The following is a 19,173-nucleotide window of genomic DNA, read 5'->3' on the forward strand; positions in this document are numbered from 1 at the left end:
TTCAGGTGAATATTTCATTACTTTAATGCTATATATAAGGTAATTGTTCTTTTTCCCACTAAATTGAAATATAAGCATCACTCTATACTAAGTTCGTATTTTAAAGAAACCTTGAATCCATTCCTGTGCTCTCTGTTCTGTTTCATTGATCAGTTTGTTCATTCCTGAGCTACTATCCATATTATTTCGGTTGTAGTAGCCATGTAGGAAAGTTTACTCTCTGGTATGGCAAGTTCCCTTCATTGTTTGTTTTCCTTCAAAACTTTCTTGACAATACTCACGCACTTTTTCTTCCATGTGAACTTCAGAATGATTTTGATGGGTTAAAACCGACAACAATAACAACAGTGAGACTCTGATCGAAATTGCTTTCAATATATGTATTTGGGAATATTAATGATTTTCCCTATACAGGAATCACACGCATCAACCATATGAGCTCAATAGGAAAGCTGTGGCTTAGAAAGGTCGTGTGCCTTGCTAAAGGCCATGCAGCTGGCAAGAGACAGCAACTGCCTTTAATGTCTTTCTGGCACAAATTCCATAACATTAATCACCTCCTTCATTGATATCAGAGAAGGAAAGTAATAAATTGAATTACTGAGGTTCTCCTGACTAAACTACATGGCAGCTTAACTATTTACAAAGCTGTCGAGGCTAGCAGGACTTGACCAAGCATGGCACCAGTTTATAAGCAGATTGTTAGCTTTTATCTCAATAAATTGTTTCTCGTTTTTCAAAAGATCTATATAGAATAAGAATGAGAATAAAGTTCCATTTACTAAGTACCTGGAAGATTCCTGGTTCAAACACATGTTTACTGACACAAAATCTGTCATTATAACTTCACTTTTTTGGTTTAAGAATGTATTCTTCTAAAATGTAAATATTCTTGTTTGTTTGTTTGTATTAGAGAGAAAGTGTGTGAGCAGGGGAGAGGGGCAGAAGGAGAGAGAGAACCTCAAACAGGCCCCACGCTCAGGACACAGCCCACTGCAGGGCTCAATTCCACGACCCTGGGATCATGACCTGAGCTGAAATCAAGAGTCGGAAGCTCAACTGACTGAACCACCCAGGTGCCCCTGAATGTAAATATTCTTCTACAGATTACTGCATATATTGGTGTGAATTGGTTTAATTGCTACTCTTTTAATAACCAGCTAGCAAAGTCTCTACTGATAAAGGTTTGCTCTTGGGTGGTGGGACATGGAAAGGGGCATGGCTTTAGAAGGTGGGACGCCACCTCAGAGTGGCCAGGGTTAAAAAGGATGTTGGAGGCTAGAAGAAATCTGCAAAGGCAGACAGACTAGCCAGCAGATAGCATAGAAGGGAGGTGGGGCCGAGTGAGAGACAAGAGGCCACCACAGTTACTTCACACTGTCCACTGGGCTAATCGGTTCTGCCCAGCCAGCAGGAGACAAATGAAGCAAATCCTCTGGAAGAAATGGATGGCTGGCCTTGGTCTGCTCTCCCTCCTACACTGACAGGACTCATAGCTAGCTCGCCTATTCTCAGAGCAACCACATTTCTTAATAGGAACTCTGGCCACAGTTTGCCATCTCTGCTGCTCAGAAATAAAGCCCTTTTCAAAACATTTCAGAAAATAAAACAACAAGAAGGTCATCCTCCAGGGAAGAGCTTAGCCTGAAGCTGGAAACTGGTTGTTAACAGATGGACCCATCAGGCAGCAAATAGGAAAACAGGCGAGGACTAAACCAGGCAAATCAAAACTTGTCAAAGTCAGTTAACTGACCAGTCAGTACTATTGAGCACCAGCTATGTGCAAAGTGCTGGTTAAATCGAGTTTTAAAAAACCACTCAGTGTAACAGACTGATATAGGCTACACATCACCTGAACGCTCCGTAATTTTTGCATGTCTCCAACTCCCTTTTTGTTCTCAGCAGAATAAAATTAGATTCTGCCCCTCATAGGAAATCACAGTGGTGATGTCAAGCATAAATTTTCTACTCATTCTGCTTGTGTGTGATGTCTGTTTCTTTAAATTAGTGGATCAAAGTCATGCTTGTAATATTTTCTCAGAAGAAATCAATGGGTACAGCATAAATTGAGGAGCAAATAATTTTCATTATAGGGAGAAATAATGTCAACTTACTACTCCAGAATGTAGGATGAAGTATTAGTGATATATTTGTTAACTTGGAGAGAGAGAGAGAGACAGACACACAGAAACCAAAAACAGACTCTCAACTATAGAGAACAAACTGATGGTTACCAGAGAGGAGGCGGGGAGTGGGGGATGGGTGAAATAGGTGATGGAGATTAAGGAGTGTGCTTGTCATGATGAGCACTGGGTGATGTGTGGAATTGTTGAATCACTGTATTGTACACCTGAAACTAATGCTACACTGGATGTTTACTAACTAGAATTAAAATAAGAACTTTAAAAAAATATTCATTAACTTGGGGTGCCTGAGTGGCTCAGTCGGTTAAGCATCTGACTTTGGCTCAGGTCATGATCTCACGGTTTGTGGGTTTCAAGCCCGGCGTCGGGCTCTGTGCTGACAGCTTAGAGCCTGGAGCCTGCTTTAGATTCTGTCTCCCTCTCTCTCTCTCTCTGCCCCTCCCCTGCTCGTACTCTGTCTCTCTCTCTCTCTCTCTCTCAAAAATAAGTAAACATTAAAAAAATATATTCATAACTTAGTAAAAAGATTGGCATCAATCCTAAATTCTCCATATGTGGGTATAATAGGTTTGCCTAAAACATTTTCAAATAGAAGGGAGGTTATTTTAAAATGCAATACAAAAGTCCATTATTTAAGAGTATAAAAGGTGCGTCTCACTACTGTGCACCAAACTCCAGCAGTATATTAATACAGGCAGGTGTCTGAAACAATCATATGTTATTTGCAATAGACGTATACCTCCACTAAAAACGCAAACAAACAAACAAAACGCCCGTGTAGGAATGGAGTTTGGTGGAAGTGGTGCTGGATTAGAGGTCACAGGTTCTCTACCAGGCTGTGCTTGCTCTGCTGAGGGCATTGCATGTACCAGGTGGAAGATGCAAATGAGCTGAAGCACAGCCATGGGCTTTGAGAACTGCAAAAACCTACTAAAAGCAAAACATTCTATTATCATGTGACAATTGGGGTACTTTACTTGGGCCTGCGTAAGTAAAAAATTTTAAATGCCAGTACGAAAATTTATATTCCATCGGAAAGCTCACCATTCAAAGATTTTTGCAGTTTTTTGTAATGTAAATATACCATCCCTAAATCGATTTGTTTTTGTGAACTTAATTTATTTGGTTCTCTTAAAATGAAGTTGCTTTACTGGTCATACATGACAGTTTCATGTTTGTTCATCTAATCGGTTCAAATCATTCTGTCCTCAAAGGTCCCCTAAGTGCTCAGTTGGGTAGTGATTGCTTCAGTTCCTGTACGGGCCACAGAAAGCAAGGGTGGCAGTGTCACCACCCCCAGGAGTCCCAGGATCTCCACTTAAATCCCAACGCCCCATATTCTCTCCTTAGAACTGTCGTTAAAGAAACTAAAGCATAGTACAGCAACAGGGAAAAAATGGAAAAGAGCTCCTTCGCTGCATGAAACTTTAAATTTTTTTTAACGTTTATTCATTTTTGAGAGACAGAGAGAGACAGAGTATGAATGGGGGAGGGGCAGAGAGAGGGAGACACAGAACCCAAAGCTGTCAGCACAGAGCCCGATGTGGGGCTCAAACCCAGGAACCATGAGATCACGACCTGAGCTGAAGTCAGACGCTTAACCGACTGTGCCACCCAAGCGCCCCCATTGCACGAAACTTTAAATTTAAAACTGAAAATCACATTCTGTAACTGCAACAATGACAACAAAAGGCACTGAGGAATAATAGACTCAAAGGCAAATATTCTGGTGCAGGGGGTGGTACGGACATCGTTGATAGTAATCAATTTTTATCCAACCTAGTAAGGAGTCTCCATGAAACTATTCTTTGTTGTCTATATGACTAAAATACAAAGACAAGAAGCCAAAGAAAATACAAGCAGCATTTAGGAAAGAATGTGGTTGGCATAATTTCATGACTGTGCTTTTATGAGTATAGATGTGTAATTTGCACTCCACTTGCTGCAAACTTAGGCTTTTATTGCAAAAATAAATGCCACAAGAACATTATTTAAATGACCAGAAAAAGTGGAATGCTAACATTTAAAAAGTATGTAATATGATTCTTCTTAAAACCATAAGGTACATAGAATTATAAGTTATAATTATTAGATTATTTTACTTATGTTAATTTATAATAATATCTTTATTCTAGATTATAATTATTAACTTATAATTATTAATTTATTTTATTTATATTAATTTATATTATAAACTTGTATATTCAAATTTGGACACAATTGAGGGGTAGGTGTATACAGCCATATAAGGCTTTTTCAACTCTTACATTCAAAGGGTCTCACAGTCCTTGATCTAGAAACATCTTTGTGAGCATTATAGGAAATTAGAAAATGTTCTTTCTATAGTCACAACCATGAGAAGAAAATTGTGGGTTGCCATTAAGACCCAGCTCCTCCCATCCATTTTTTAAACTACTCAACCCTTCTCATTTTAAATAGCTCAAAATTACAAAAGACCAGATTCCTCATTCAGTTTCACCCACACAATTCCCACTGCCTTTTTGCAAATTGTATTAAACACATCTGAAGCTATATTTATCCCAAGTGAATATGGTATTTATTTATTTGACTTCAAATTAATATTCATTTTGTGTTAAAGAAATTTGTTAGCATTTTTGTGAAAACCTCAAAGGTCCTAGAAAATCTATTTTAGTATGTGTTTTTAATTCTTGACTTTCAACCACCTACTAAGCATTTACTGTGTAGCAGTCCCTGTCTTAGGTACCAGGTGTGCCAAAATGAACAGGATACAGTCTTCTCAATTCTAAAACTAAGAATTAATAAGGGAATAATTCTTCAGGTCTAATCTAGCAACATATTTATTTGCAGATGCTCCATGTAGAATTCACAAGATAAACATGAAAGGGTAAAATAGCCATTGTTGGTGAAATTATGTAACTGATAATTTCCCTAACTTGCTTCATCCACTTTTTGGGTACTCAAGTGTCAGTATCAGTGTTTCAGTGTGCGTAACATCACTTGCTTCTGTCAAATGACGTTATTTAGACTATCCCATTGTGAGTGTGTAATTCTTTTTTTTTTTATGTTTATTTTTGAGAGAGACAGAGCATGAGCAGGGGAGGGCCAGAGAGAAAGGGAGACAAAGCATCTGAAGCAGGCTCCAGGCTCTGAGCTGTCAGCACATGGGGCATCTGACATGGGACTTGAAACCACAGACTGCGAGGTCGTGACCTGAACCAAAGTCAGACGCTTAACTGACTGAGCCACCCAGGTGCCCCATGAGTGTGTAATTCTGTAAAAATAAACATGACGTGTTTTACCATCCTTAAAAGGACAGAGAGCATAGATGGGTTCCAAGTTCTTCCACCCCATCAGTTATTTCCTAGCAGCCTTTCTGTCCACAGCACACAGCTTTAAAAAGGTACACCATGTTGGTGATGGGAGTTGTGGCCCTGGATCTTTTCCTCCAGACTCACCACATGCCCATACTTTCTCTATACACTCAATCATTTTATGTCTATTTAAAATCCTTCAATATTGCCTTAAAACCATCAGTATAAAATCCAAGCTTCTTGGAATGGCATTGGAGGATCATCATGATCTGTCCCTTCCTTAGGTCCAGTGATATCAATTACTTGCAGTCCCCAGAATATACCCTGCTCTGCTTTTTCTCCTGACTTTTGCATATTTTGGCCCCTAGAATCCTCATCTTCCCTCTGTTCCCTTATTCTGGCTAACCTTTGTGTGTCCTTCAATGCTCAGCTTAGCTGTCTTCTTCCCCAGAACCTTTCTTGATGAGCAAAGAGGTCAAGTGACTATCATACAGTAGGTTAGGTGCCTATCAAAAATTGTCCCATAGAGGGGTGCTTGGGTGACTCAATTGGTTAAGCATCCTACATTTGATTTTGGCCCAGGTCATGTTCTCATACATCAGGCTCTGCAATGGGAGTGGAGCCTGCTTAAGCTTCTCTTTCTCCCTTTACCCCTTCCCCACTCGCTTGAGCATGCACACTCTCTCTCTCAAAAAAGTTGTCCCATAGAACTTTGGGCTCATCCCATTCTTAGTGCCTGTCATTTTTTGTGTGTGATCATTTGTTTAAGTATCTACTTCCCCAATTATAAAAACAGAGAGTCAGTCTTATTCACCTTTGAATCTTCAATCCATGACATACATTAGGTGCTCAATAAAAATATACTGGAAAAACTAGGGAGTAAATTTGCTCTCCCTAAAATGAAACGTATAGGTTTGTTTGTTCATGTTGGCATGAGGTTCTAATCTACCAAACTGAGAATTCATGGAGGGTGGATAACTCATCGAAGACTCTCTTGCTATAAATTATGCAAATGAGAAACTATATGAGAATAACTGTTCAAAACATTTTCATTTGGCTAAGCATTAAGAATCAACTTGCGTCTGATTTTTAATTTACTGATGAACAGGGCAATACATCATACCAGAAAAGGGATGGAGAGCTGAATACAGATTGAGGAGGCATAAGCCATGTCTATTTGTCTCAAAGGACTCCTCATTGAAGGTTGATTAACAAGCAACAATCAGTCTAATCACCTTCACACTTTGTCAAATGTCCAGCTGTCCTCCCCAGATGACACCTTTGTCATCTCCCAACTATAATGCATGATGACTACATATGAGTATCCAGAATTAGATTCATTACTCACAGAATAAAAGACAGATCAATACAGGCTGACTGAAGACCACTCATGAAAGTAAGCCTGATCATAACATATTCCCATGGCTGCCCCAATACCAGATTTTCTTCATCACCCAGATAGGTGCACTTAGACCAAGTAATCCTCCCCAACACCCGCAGTCTCAGAATCCATTCTTCTTAGCACTTCCATTTTTTTTTTAATGTGCTGATATTGCTTTCAATTAGTATAATGTCCTGAACTTTAAAAAGAAACCAAGTTCAGCAAATGTCAAAAGTTATCTGGCACTGATTAAAACAAAGAGTATTACTAGCCAGTTCACAAAAACCACTTCTGCTGCTGATAATATGTCTCTTCTTCACTTGTGAGAGCCCATTCCTCTAGCTAGCTAGAGTTTCAGCACTTTAGGTGATGAAAATGAAACTGGGGGAAATAATGCTGAACATAAAAAATTTTTTTGGAAGTGTTCAAAATAGCAATGCATAAAATTTCATATCAAGGGTAATGTTTGCCACTAACATAAGCAGTGCAGATATCTTGATAACATCTTTTTCATTCTTATGTTTAAGCAAAATGTCTGTATAAATAATTTTATCTTATTAGGTTACACAGTGTCACTGGTAAAAGCAATATATTGGAGTTTACTACAGGGTAGTCTCACTCTGCCAGCATTCGATTAACGTTTTTTCCAACTGTTATTTCCCTTAGCTACAGGATGATAAATGGCTTACATAAAAGTTAGCCTAAAGCATTGTGAGATTATGTTACTTGAGATCACCAAAGAGTAATTAAATAATGGTTAATCATGGTCTGAGATTTGAGTGTGTTTTATGGTATTTTGTAGCTGCACAGAAGTAAAAGGTACTGAGCTCTGAGTCTCAGTCCAGCCTGTGCAACTCTGTTTGTGATTTAGGGACAGGTCTCCTCATCATCCCTGCCTTTTTAACTTCCTTTGTTCACTGGGTGAGACAGTGAAAATACGAAGACAATTTAGCCAAGGTCCTATGAGAAGTTTCTGATTCTCAGTTTTCTTCTGTGTAAAATGGGGCTTCTTGAAGAAGATTCAACGAAATAAAAGATGTTGAAGGACTTTGTAAGTGGCTAGGAGTCATGCGTATGTTAAATGCCATCGAATAACTAAAAATAATGATGAGAATGTTTAATGAATAGAGGACCTCATTAAAATATTTGTTTCACTTTTTAAAAATTTTGTCATTTGGAAATAAATTCAAACTTACAGAAAAGTTGCACAAATAAGAATAGCACACATGTTCATCGACTGACAAATGGATAAAGAAGAGGTGATATGTATATATATATACATATATATATATATGTGTGTGTGTATATATATATATATACACACACAATATCCCCTGGCTTGGTGACCCAAGTAAGGCAAGCACACTCAGGTTAATCTGCCTTTTCTTTTATGGAAGATATATATATGTATATATATATATACAGTGTATATATATGTATACATATATATACACTGTATATATATGTATGTATATATATATATATATATATATATACAGTGCAATATTACTCAGCCGTAATAAAGAATGACATTTGCAGTGATGTGGATGGAGCTAGAGTGTATTATGCTAAGCAAAATAAGTCAGAAAGATAAATACCATATGATTTCACTCATACGTGGAATTTAAGAAACAAAACAGATGAACTAGGGGAAGGGAAGGAAAAATAAGATAAAAACAGAAAGGGAGGCAAACCATAAGACACTCTTAAATGTAGAAGACAAACTGGGGGTTGATGGAAGGGAGGTGAATGGGAGGATGGGCTAAATGGGTGATGGATACTAAGGAGGGCACTTGTGATGAGCAGTGAGTGTTGTATGTAATTGATGAATCGCTAAATTCTACTCCTGAAACCAATACTACTCTATATGTGAATTTACTCGAATTTCAATAAAACTTGGAAGAAAAAAGAAGAATAGCACAAAGAATACCGATATGCCTTTCATCCAGATCGTCTGCTTATAACATTTTACCCCAGCTGTTCACTCTCTCTTTCACTTTCCCTCTGTCTCAATATATTTTTTTCCTGAAACATTTAGAGATAAGTTACTAAATATAAATACTAAATACTCCTGAATATTTTAATATTTCTCAATATTATTTGATAGCTCCTAGGTGGCTCAATCAGTTAAGCGTCCAACTCTGGCTTAGGTCATGATCTCACAGTTCATGGGTTCAAGCCCTGCATTGGGCCGTGTGCTGACAGCTCAGAGTGTGGAGCCTGCTTTGCATTCTGTGTCTCCCTCTCTCTCTGCTCCTCCCCTGCTTGCACTCTGTCTCTCTCTATCTTCTCAAAAATAAATAAATTTTTAAAAAATTAAAAAAAAAGAATAGAGGTATTTGACCAAAAGGGGGGGGATAGGGGTATTTGCTTTCATAACCATAGCAAAGTCTTCAGCTTTAGTAAATTTAACGTTGACGTGATACTTTTATACGATCTGCCATCCATATTCAAATTCTATCTATTGACCAGTAATGTTTTATAGCATTGTTTTGTCTCCTCTAGTAGGGGATTCAGCATAGATCAGGTATTACATATGCTTGTCATGTGTCTTTAGTCTCCTTTAATCCAGAACATTTCCACAACCTTTCTTTTCTCTTCTCTGATGGTGACAATTTTAAAATACAGTCTCCCTCTTAAAAAAAAAAAAAAAAAAGAACATTTCTCATTCTTCAGTTGTTTTACTTTTTAAGTGGTTATTTTATATTCATCAACTGAAGATTCTGTTCCCACCACTGAGAACCCAGAAGCCATCCCTGCAGGTAAAAAGATTGTGTACACATGGTGTCTGACTTGCCACGAGTGATAATAGAGTGTTAATTCTATGTCACTCCTCTCCTGCCCTATTTCTTCCCCTCATTTTTCTTTTTTTTTTAATGTTTTAATGTTTATTTTTGAGAGAAAGAGATAGAAACAGAGCACAAGTGGTGAAGGTCAGAGAGAGGGAGACACAAAATCCAAAGCAGGCTCCAGGCTCTGAGCTGTCAGCACAGAGCCTGATGCAGGGCTCAAACTCACGAGCCATGAGATCATGACCTGAACCTAAGTCAGAGGCTCAGCCGACAGAGCCATGCAGGTGCCACCCCCCCCCCCCCCCGTCATTTTTCTATTGATCCTTACACTGTAACATCCCTTCCTGTTATCTGAACTGAAAGGATCATGGACAAGATTATGTCTGTTCCCATCATTCCCACCAGGGGGAGAGGGGAACCAGAAGAGCTGATGGTTATGACAGTCCCATAACAAGGCACAATCAGGTTTTGCTTCTCGTTCTGACTCATCCTTGATTCTTCTCCTGTATTCCCTACCTTTCTAAGCTCCTTCTAGGTTCCTCCTACGAAATGGACGGATTTCCATCATAGTTGCCCTTCCGAGTTTTCAACATGCTACCTTGAATCTTATTTCACTTGAGCCTTCAATCAAATGTATTCAGCAGAATAGGTTATCACCATTTTGCTTATAAGGAAACAGAGGCTCAGACACATTAAGTGATTTTCCCCACAATCAGGTACTTAGAAGGTGATAGCTCGAGGCCAAAATTCAAGGCTTTCCACTGTATTTTGATGCCTCCTTATGGTAATTTTACACTTACCCATCTTGCAATCCCCTGGCTTGGTGACCCAAGTAAGGCAAGCACACTCAGGTTAATCTGCCTTTTCTTTTATGGAAGATGGCAGAGGTGTTTTTAGGTGGCATATTTAGGGTATATGGTGTTACCATTCTTTCTTAAAGAGACTTAAAATTTGGCAGAAATTAGAAATACACTTGTTGTAATACGCATTTAGCAGGTTTGAAAGAAACATATAGTCCTGAGAAATTTTCTATAAGTATTCATCAAAATTAGTCTGAGACTTTTCTTTTAATTTTTTTTTTTTTGAAAAGAAACAGAGCGCTCATACATGCACGCGTGTCCAAGCAGAGAGAGAGGGAGACAGAATCTGAAGCAGGCTCCACGCTGTCAGCTCAGAGCCTAACGCAGGGCTCAAACTCCTGAATGGCAATATCATGAGGTTGGTGACCTGAGCCGAAGTCGGACGCTTAACCGACTGAGCCACCCAGGTGCCCCAGTGAATCTGAGATCTTAAGAATAATAGCATTTACTGACTTAAACTGGGGTCCATGGATCCTCCACAAAGGAGTTCATGTTTAGAATTCTGAATTTCTGTAATTGAAAATTGGCATGCCCTTAAATTATGAATGAAGCAGACCTTATGTATTAGCATACCTTTGCATTAGCCGACCTATGACTATCACCAGTAGAAATCACAGCTGTTTCCGTAGCACAGTGAAATTATTTGCTTTACTGCTTTAAACTTATGGCGGTTACTAGGCTACCCCCTAAATTTTGTGTTAAGTGCTTTAATATATAGTTATATCTGTCATTGTCATATATTTATTATATAAAAATAAAGGAGACCCTGGGTGGCTCAGTCGGTTGAGTGTCTGACTCTTGATTTTGGCTCAGGTTATGATCTCATGGTCATGAGATTGAGCCCAGTGTCGGGTTTTGAGCTGAATGTAGAGCCGGCTTAAGATTCTCTCTGTCTCCATCTCTCTCTCTCTCTATCTCTCTCTTTCCCTCTGCCCCTCTCCCCTGCTCTCTCTCTAAAATAAAAAAAAAATAATAAACAATTTTAAAAAATTATAACAACAAAAAAAGAATAATAGATTTAAATGAAAAGCTCATATTGCACAAAAACTAATTTGCAAATACACACAATCACAAAAAATATCACATAAGACAGAGGGAAGGAATCTATTAATAGTATAAACAGGCTCATTAATGAAAATTTAGAAATACACAAAAGTTGAAAATGGAGAGACACTAACCACCTAACAAATGTGGAAACTAAGAGAGATTGAATCATGTATGTAGCTCTACTGGTTATTAGTAACAAACTTGGAATTAGACTTTGTATCTCTTGGCTGGTAGTCTAATGCACTTGCCCACATCTTACGAGTGTTTTATATGTAAATTCAAACATTCTCTAATTTTTTTTTCATATAGAACCACAAGTATGCACTGATCTAAATAACACAGAGCCAAGACAGACTTTTAGAAAAATCAAATATTAAATTGAGCAAATACTTTTTTTTAAGTTTATTTATTTAATTTTTTTTAATCTTTATTTTTGAGAGAGAGAGAGAGAGAGAGCGAGCATGAGCAGGGGAGGGGCAGAGAGAGAGAGAGAGATGGAGAATCCAAAGCAGACTCCAGGCTATGAGCTGTCAGCACAGAGCCCGACACGGGGCTGGAACTCATGGACAGTGAGATCATGACCTGAGCCGAAGTTGGAGGCCTACCTGACTGAGCCGCCTAGGTGGCCCCAGTTTATTTATTTATTTTGAGAGAGAAAGAGCACAAGCCAGGTAGGGGCAGAGAGAGAGGGAGAGAGAGAATCCCAAACAGGTTCCACACTGTCAGTGCAGAGCCTGACATGGGGTTCAAACTCATGAACTGTGAGACCATGACCTGAACTGAAATCAAGAGTCGGATGCTCAACCGACTGAGCCACCCAAGTGCCCCAAGCAAATACTTTTTTAAAGAAAGAAAATTTATCTCATGTGGCCTCTGCCAAGGAAAATGCCTGTGAGATACCTTTAGTCTCAGGTCAGTAGGAGAGAGTAAGATGTCCCAGAGTTGTCTTGTTTCTTCAAGGAGTTCCTTGAATTGGGCATTCAGCTGTGTCTTGGGCTATGTGTGATAATGGCATCCATTTCCAGTTAATGTTTGTATATGCTGCAAGGTAAGAGTTGAGGTTCATTTTGTGTGTGTGTATGGATGTCCCATTGTTCCAGCACCATTTGGTTGGTGAAATGACTAATAAGATATGAGATTAACTCTGGAGAAACAACACATCAAGACTAAACATAGATGGCACATATATCATAATGCATAGGCCCCTTCCTCTTTAAGTAGAATGCCCTAGGAAATAGAATTAATATTTTAAAAGTTCACCCAGAGAAAATGAGAAACTTGGTTTCTCTCAAATCTAGGAAGATGAAAAGTAAGCACCCATATTGTTCTACTTCATAAATGCTTTCATTAGGAATTTTCTTAAATAGTAAGTAGGAGTTAAAGAGAATAATATTGCAAGAACCATAAGTGAGGCAGTTGTTAGAATACATGAAAACCCTAGCCATAAGAATGCAAAGCATAAAATCTGCAATTCCATAAATGAACTGGCCACAAATGCCCCCGTTCCAAAATGCTTTGCCAGCTTATGAGTTAAATTGTTCAAAAACTGTCCACTTGGTGGCACCATGGTGCTGCTGCAAGAAATAAGCCTTGATTTGGGTAAAGGTTCAGTTAGGGACTGACTTCTTAATGTAGGGTTTCATGATTCTTAAACACTTGGTCATACCACAATACGTGCCAACAACAGACAATTGCCCTAGTCATTTGCACAAGAGAAGAAAAAGAAAAAAAGCATTGTAGGTTGTTCAAGCAAAGACAGAATGGGCAGGATTTAAGAGGACTTGTAGGGCAGGTTGAACTAGTGGATGGATGAAAGCCAACACAACCTGTCTTTTATCTACATTCCTAGACAGAAATGCCTCTGCTGGTTTTTTCTCTTCCTCTTTTGACTTGATTCTGAGCAGAAAAAAAAATGACACTTAACAAATCAGCCTAAATGAAAGCCCCATCATAAATATTTATTGAGCCCCTGCTGCGCCATCATTATTTGGCACCATAAGTTACAAAGTAGAAGCCTAAACATACTTCTTACCCTTGATGTCCTTGAGGCCTCCTGGAGAAGACAAGATATATGCATGAAACAGTAATTGCTGAATTGTGTGCTGAAGAGAGAGCCAACTGGAAGCCATAATTGTGAAAGCCTTCATGGAGCAGGTGGGACTCTAGCTGGTCTTAAAGAATGGCTTCATTGTGGCAAACAGCCTGTTGCTACACAGATGGGTAGAAGTCCAGTGCAGGAGGGAGCAGGGTTCCTGTGGGCAGTCTTACTAGTGGCTGGCTGGGGAAGAGGGAGGTCAGAGCCTCCTGCTCTGCAGCAGTCAGTTAAAGAAGCAGCCATCCCAGCTGGATTTCCCTGCCTCTCCATCCAGTTGATCTATTACTGAATGGATCCATTGATTCTTTGATCTGTTTTTGAGATTAAGTAGACTTTTTTCTTCCAGATGTTGGGATAAACACTATTAATTTACTTAATATATATTTTATATATTTGAGCTAGAAATCCAAACACCAAATTATGTGGGATGTCTATGAAATAATTTTGTAAGTAATGTTTACCTAGAGAATAAAGTCCATACTCTTTAGAAGAGTGTTGATGACGTTTAACAGTTTGACCTCAGTCTATGCTGAGATGTGTAGTGGTGAAACGATATGAAGCTGGGGGTATACTTTCACGTATTTCAGCAAAGAAAAGCTATACATATTGCAGTGTTGTGTAATTTGGGTCATTGTTGATTCTGGAAGATGCATAGCTAGGGATTTATTGTACTATTCTATTTTAGGTATGTTTGAGAAGTTTTATATAATACCTTTTTCTTAAAAATTAGTTGATACTTTGAAAAGAGAATTCTCAGAATGGGCAAAACTGAGCGTGAAGTTAAAGGAAGTAGAGCCAGGTGAGGGTGTAGATAATGAGAAAATGGAGAAGTTTGCACTAAGACCAATTTATTCTACCCAAAGCGTGATGTAAATAATGTCTCTCTTTCCAGGGAGATTTCCCAGTTTAAAAAGAATGTTTAGGAAATGGAATACTGCTTCTTGCTTCAACCCACTTATCCAGATGTGACAAGCAGGTGTTAAAGAGACAGTCAAATGCGGACTATCAGGGACTGTGCATTGGGAAGATAATAGCACCTGTTAAGCAAGGAATGTGTATACGCTTAACTATTAAAGTATTTTTATACAGATTCTCTTAAACATGTATAAAAGCTATTGCATGTCTGTTCTCTAGAATTCCTCCTGCATTCTCTCACCTGCAGGCTAAAGAGAGGCTAGCAAATCAAGACATACTGCAAAAGAAAAAGATTTTTAAATGAGCCATTGTGTTAGAGCATACAGAGCACAGGACTGAAAGGTAAGAAAACTGAGCTTAGAAGTCTGATTCTCCCACTTTTGAATTAAGGCACTGAGGACAAGTCACTTAACTTTTCAAAAATTCAGTTTATGCCTCTACACAATAGAGGTGCTAAGAACTTTACAAGTCGGCTGTAAGGAATAGACAGTATAATGAAGTGATTTTTGAAGAGTCTACTTGTAGCCATAATTTGCAAATACTCTCTCCTCCAACTTCCTGTGTATGCACCCCACATGGCCTCAAGTCCACAGTAGACACGGATAAATACACGAGATTACAAATTATAGGTTCAGTAGAGACCCAACAGGGTTTGAGATGGGAACCGTCTGGGAATGATAGGAAAGGCAGAAAAACCTGGTTAGCCACCCCCAGGTGGAAGACAAGATATAAGAGCAAACCAAAAGGCTGGAGAGGGAAGAAGAAAAGTGTGGGAAGCAGCCTTCAAGAGGTGAGTGGTACAAGGAAAATCACTTCTCACTCCCAGTGTTTCTTTCCCTGTGGAGGGAGTTTTTCTAAAGTGACGCTCCTGGCCTTTTCTTGCCTTCACACTTAACTCCCCCACCACAGAGGTGGAGGAATGTATTGGGTTGATGAATTTGGAATCAGACACAGGACGAACAGAAGCTAGTCCTTTCCCTATCGTTTCCTTTCTGGCATCTGCCTGCCTGCCAAGAGCGTGAAGTCTCATCTGCTTCATTACTGATAGCGCTGCTGTATGTTCAGCGTGGTACATGGCAAAACGGACTTTCTCACACTGAAATCTGGCATTAGATAGAATTACCCACATATTCCATAGATTCTAGAAAATTGCTGACCTACCCCACATGGGGCAAATCCCCATTGACAGCTAGGGTTACTGGATGGCTCCCCAATCTGCCTTGAGATATATTTATATAATGGTGATGTTATAAATGGTGTTGGTTTGTTGTAATTTTCAGCTTATAGACAAAGCACAGGTGATGTATCTAGTTAATATAATAGAATGTAAGTGTTTTAAATCTTGATGGTGTAAAAGTAACGCTATTGTTAACCAATAGTAGGTTGTAGAGGACACAGATGGTGTTATGTATTGAATGTTTGCATCACCCCCCACCCCCCGCTGTTCATATATTGAAATTCTAACTCCCAATGTGATGTTATTATGATGAGGTAGGTCTTTGGGAAGTAATTAGGTCATGAGGGTGAATGGATTAGTGCCCTTATAAAAGGGTCCCTAGAACCTCCTCTCTCTGTTCCCTGCCTGGTAAAGACACAATGGGAAGATGATGGTCTGAAAACCAGCAGTGGGTTCTCACCAGACACCAGATATGCTGACACTTTGATCTTGGACTTTGCAATATCCAGAACTGGGAGAAATAAATTTCTGTTGATTACGCCACCCCAGACTGTGGTACTTTGTGATAGCAGTGTGAACTAACAGAAACAGAGTGATCTTTTAAAAACATCAATCAGTTGCATTCCTCTGCTTAAAACTTCCATGGCTTCCCACTTCACCTGGAATAAAATCCAGGCTTTTTGCTGTGGTCTCCTAGACCCTACTGGATCTGCCTCTGCTGCTCTCCTGTCTCATCTAGTGCATACTTACCCTGACTCAACAGTACTCTATGGAGTCCTGGCTCTACAACAGCTCCTAGAAGTGAAAATGTTTCCACTGCTCTTCTACCTGCCTAGAACTTCCACCCTAGACCTTCACATGATTACCTTCGGTTCCTCTAAGGCTCAACTTAAATATCACGTGGTTAGAGAGCTTTTACCTAATCACCTAAGTAATTTCTGAGTGCAGCATCCTGCTTTGTTACCCAACATCCCTAATAAGTATTACTTGAGATGGTTATATACCTATTTGATTGGGCTTTTTTCCCAGTTTTATTGAGATATAAATGACATTACATTGTGTAAGTTTAAGTTTAAGGCGTACAGTGTGTTTATTTGATACACTTACATGTTGTGAGATGATTACCAAGGTAAGATTAATTAAAATGTCCATTACCTGATAATAATTATCATTTCTTTTTTGTGGTAAGAACATTTCAGATCTATTTCAGATCTATTCTTCTAGCAACTTTCAAATGTATAATACAACGTTGTTAACTAAAATCATCATTCTGGGGGTGCCTGGGTGGCTCAGTCGGTTAAGTATCCACCTTCGGCTCAGGTCACGATCTCGCGGTTCATGAGTTCAAGCTCCGCATCGGGTTCTATGATGACAGCTCAGAGCCTGGAGCCTGCTTTGGATTCTGTCTCCCTTTCTCTCTGCCCCTTCCCCACTCACACTCTGTCTGTCTCTGTATCTCATAAAAAAATTTTTTTAATCAAAAAATCAAATCAAATCCAATCACCATTCAGTGCATTAGTTCCCAGAACGCATTCATCTTGTAACTGGAAGTCTGTACCCTTTGACCAACATCACCCCCTTTCCCCCTGAACCCCCTAATCCTGTATCTATCATTACTCTCTGTTTCTATGAATTTGGCTTTTTTAGATTCCACATATAAGTGATAGTATACACCATTTGTCTTTCTCTGTATGACTTCTCTCACTTAGCATAATGCCCTCAAGGTCTGTCCATGTTGCTGCAAATGGCAGGACTTCCTTCTTCCTCGTGGCTGAATAATATTCCATAGTGTGTGCATGGGTACACACATATACGTATGTGTATGTATAATTATCGATCTTGTTTTCAATGTCCAGTACTTAGCACAGTGCCTACCTTACTTAATAAATAAGCATTTGTTGAGTGACAAGAGGAGTGAAAGATTATTGAGTCACACTTTGTCTAAATCACAAAAGGAAATTGACAGAGTTCAAATCGACTCTTGAAGTTCTCTAAAGGGACAAGGGAACAGCACATTCAAGATAGCGGGAGTGCTGGAGTTCTTGGTACCTATAGCCTACACAGTGCCTGTCCCTCCCAATTAAGGTGGTATTAGCACTTCCATTAATATTTACTTTTATTTTATCCCTTTCTATTTTTTGTGTAGTATACATTTACATAATCTAGTACTGCAGTAGTACATGTAGATAAATTTTATATAAATAAATGTGAGTATAAAAGAGATGTAAGTCCCAAAGTATTTTGATTACTGAGTTTATATGGTCAACAAAAGCATGGAGACCTCTACCAGAGAGGATAAAAAAGACACCCGTGGGAGCTAAGGCTGGAAAAGCAGGCAAGTATGGTGATGAGGATCTTATATGTTGTACTAAGGAAGTTAGGCTGTGTTATTTAGGCCATGAGAAACTAGTAAAAATTGGGATTTTCACTCTTTCCTGAGAGAATGCCTACTCTTAATTATCTAAGTGATGTTTTAAGTTCTCTTTTAAAAAATTAAAAGAAAGTTTTTAAAGATATTATAAAAATATCTGTCCTTGCCATCCAAATGTGATAAACACTAACATTTTGCCATATTTGTAAGTCCTTTTTCTTTAAAAAAAATGTTTTTTTTAGTATTTATTTATATTTGAGAGAGAGAGAGAGAAGACAGAGAGAGGGAGGGGTAGGGGAGGGGCAGAGAGAGAGGGAGACACAGAATCCAAAGCAGGCTCCAGGCTCTGAGCTGTTAGCACACAGCCCAACGCAGGGCTCAAACTCATAGACCTCAAGATCATGACCTGAGCCAAAGTCAGATGCTCAATCGACTGAGCCACCCAGGTGCCCCTGTAAGTCCTTTTTTCAAATTATGGAAAAGAAATTGTGACAGATAAATGTGAAGCCTATATCCTCCTCTCTCCAATTTAACTTCCTATCTCCCTCAACAATGTACACACAAACAACATATTGCTTTTTTCCCACTCATCTTTTCAAATCTATCTTTGCTGATAATTCAACTGAACTGCTTCATAGTGTCCCACTGAAGGAATAAACCCCATTATTTCCACGTTCCTCCACTAATGAACATTTGGATTATTTCAGATTTTTTGCTGTTGCTAGTAGGTTTTTGGTAAACACTGTCAGATTTAAGAAGACTCCTTATATTTATAATGTGACAGGACTTTTTTAAATAATAAGTGAATCTTAAACATTATTAAATATTTTTATTATGATTCTCTGCTAAAATGTTTACATAATTTTACTTTTTCAGTTAATGTATTAAATTACTTGGGTAGATTTTCCAGTATTAAATTATGCTTGATTTGTGAGATAAAGCCAACATTGGTTATAATTATAGTTTTAAAATATTGCTATCTGGATTTAATTTGCTAATGATTTGTTTCATAAGTTTGCATTTTGTGTCCATAAATGAGATTTTTTTGTTAATAAGCTTATTGCTTAGTTTTAGCATACAGGTTTATGCAAGGCATAT

The sequence above is a fragment of the Acinonyx jubatus genome, chromosome B4 (genome assembly GCF_027475565.1).
Source record: "Acinonyx jubatus isolate Ajub_Pintada_27869175 chromosome B4, VMU_Ajub_asm_v1.0, whole genome shotgun sequence".
In the NCBI taxonomy this organism is placed as follows: Eukaryota; Metazoa; Chordata; class Mammalia; order Carnivora; family Felidae; genus Acinonyx; species Acinonyx jubatus.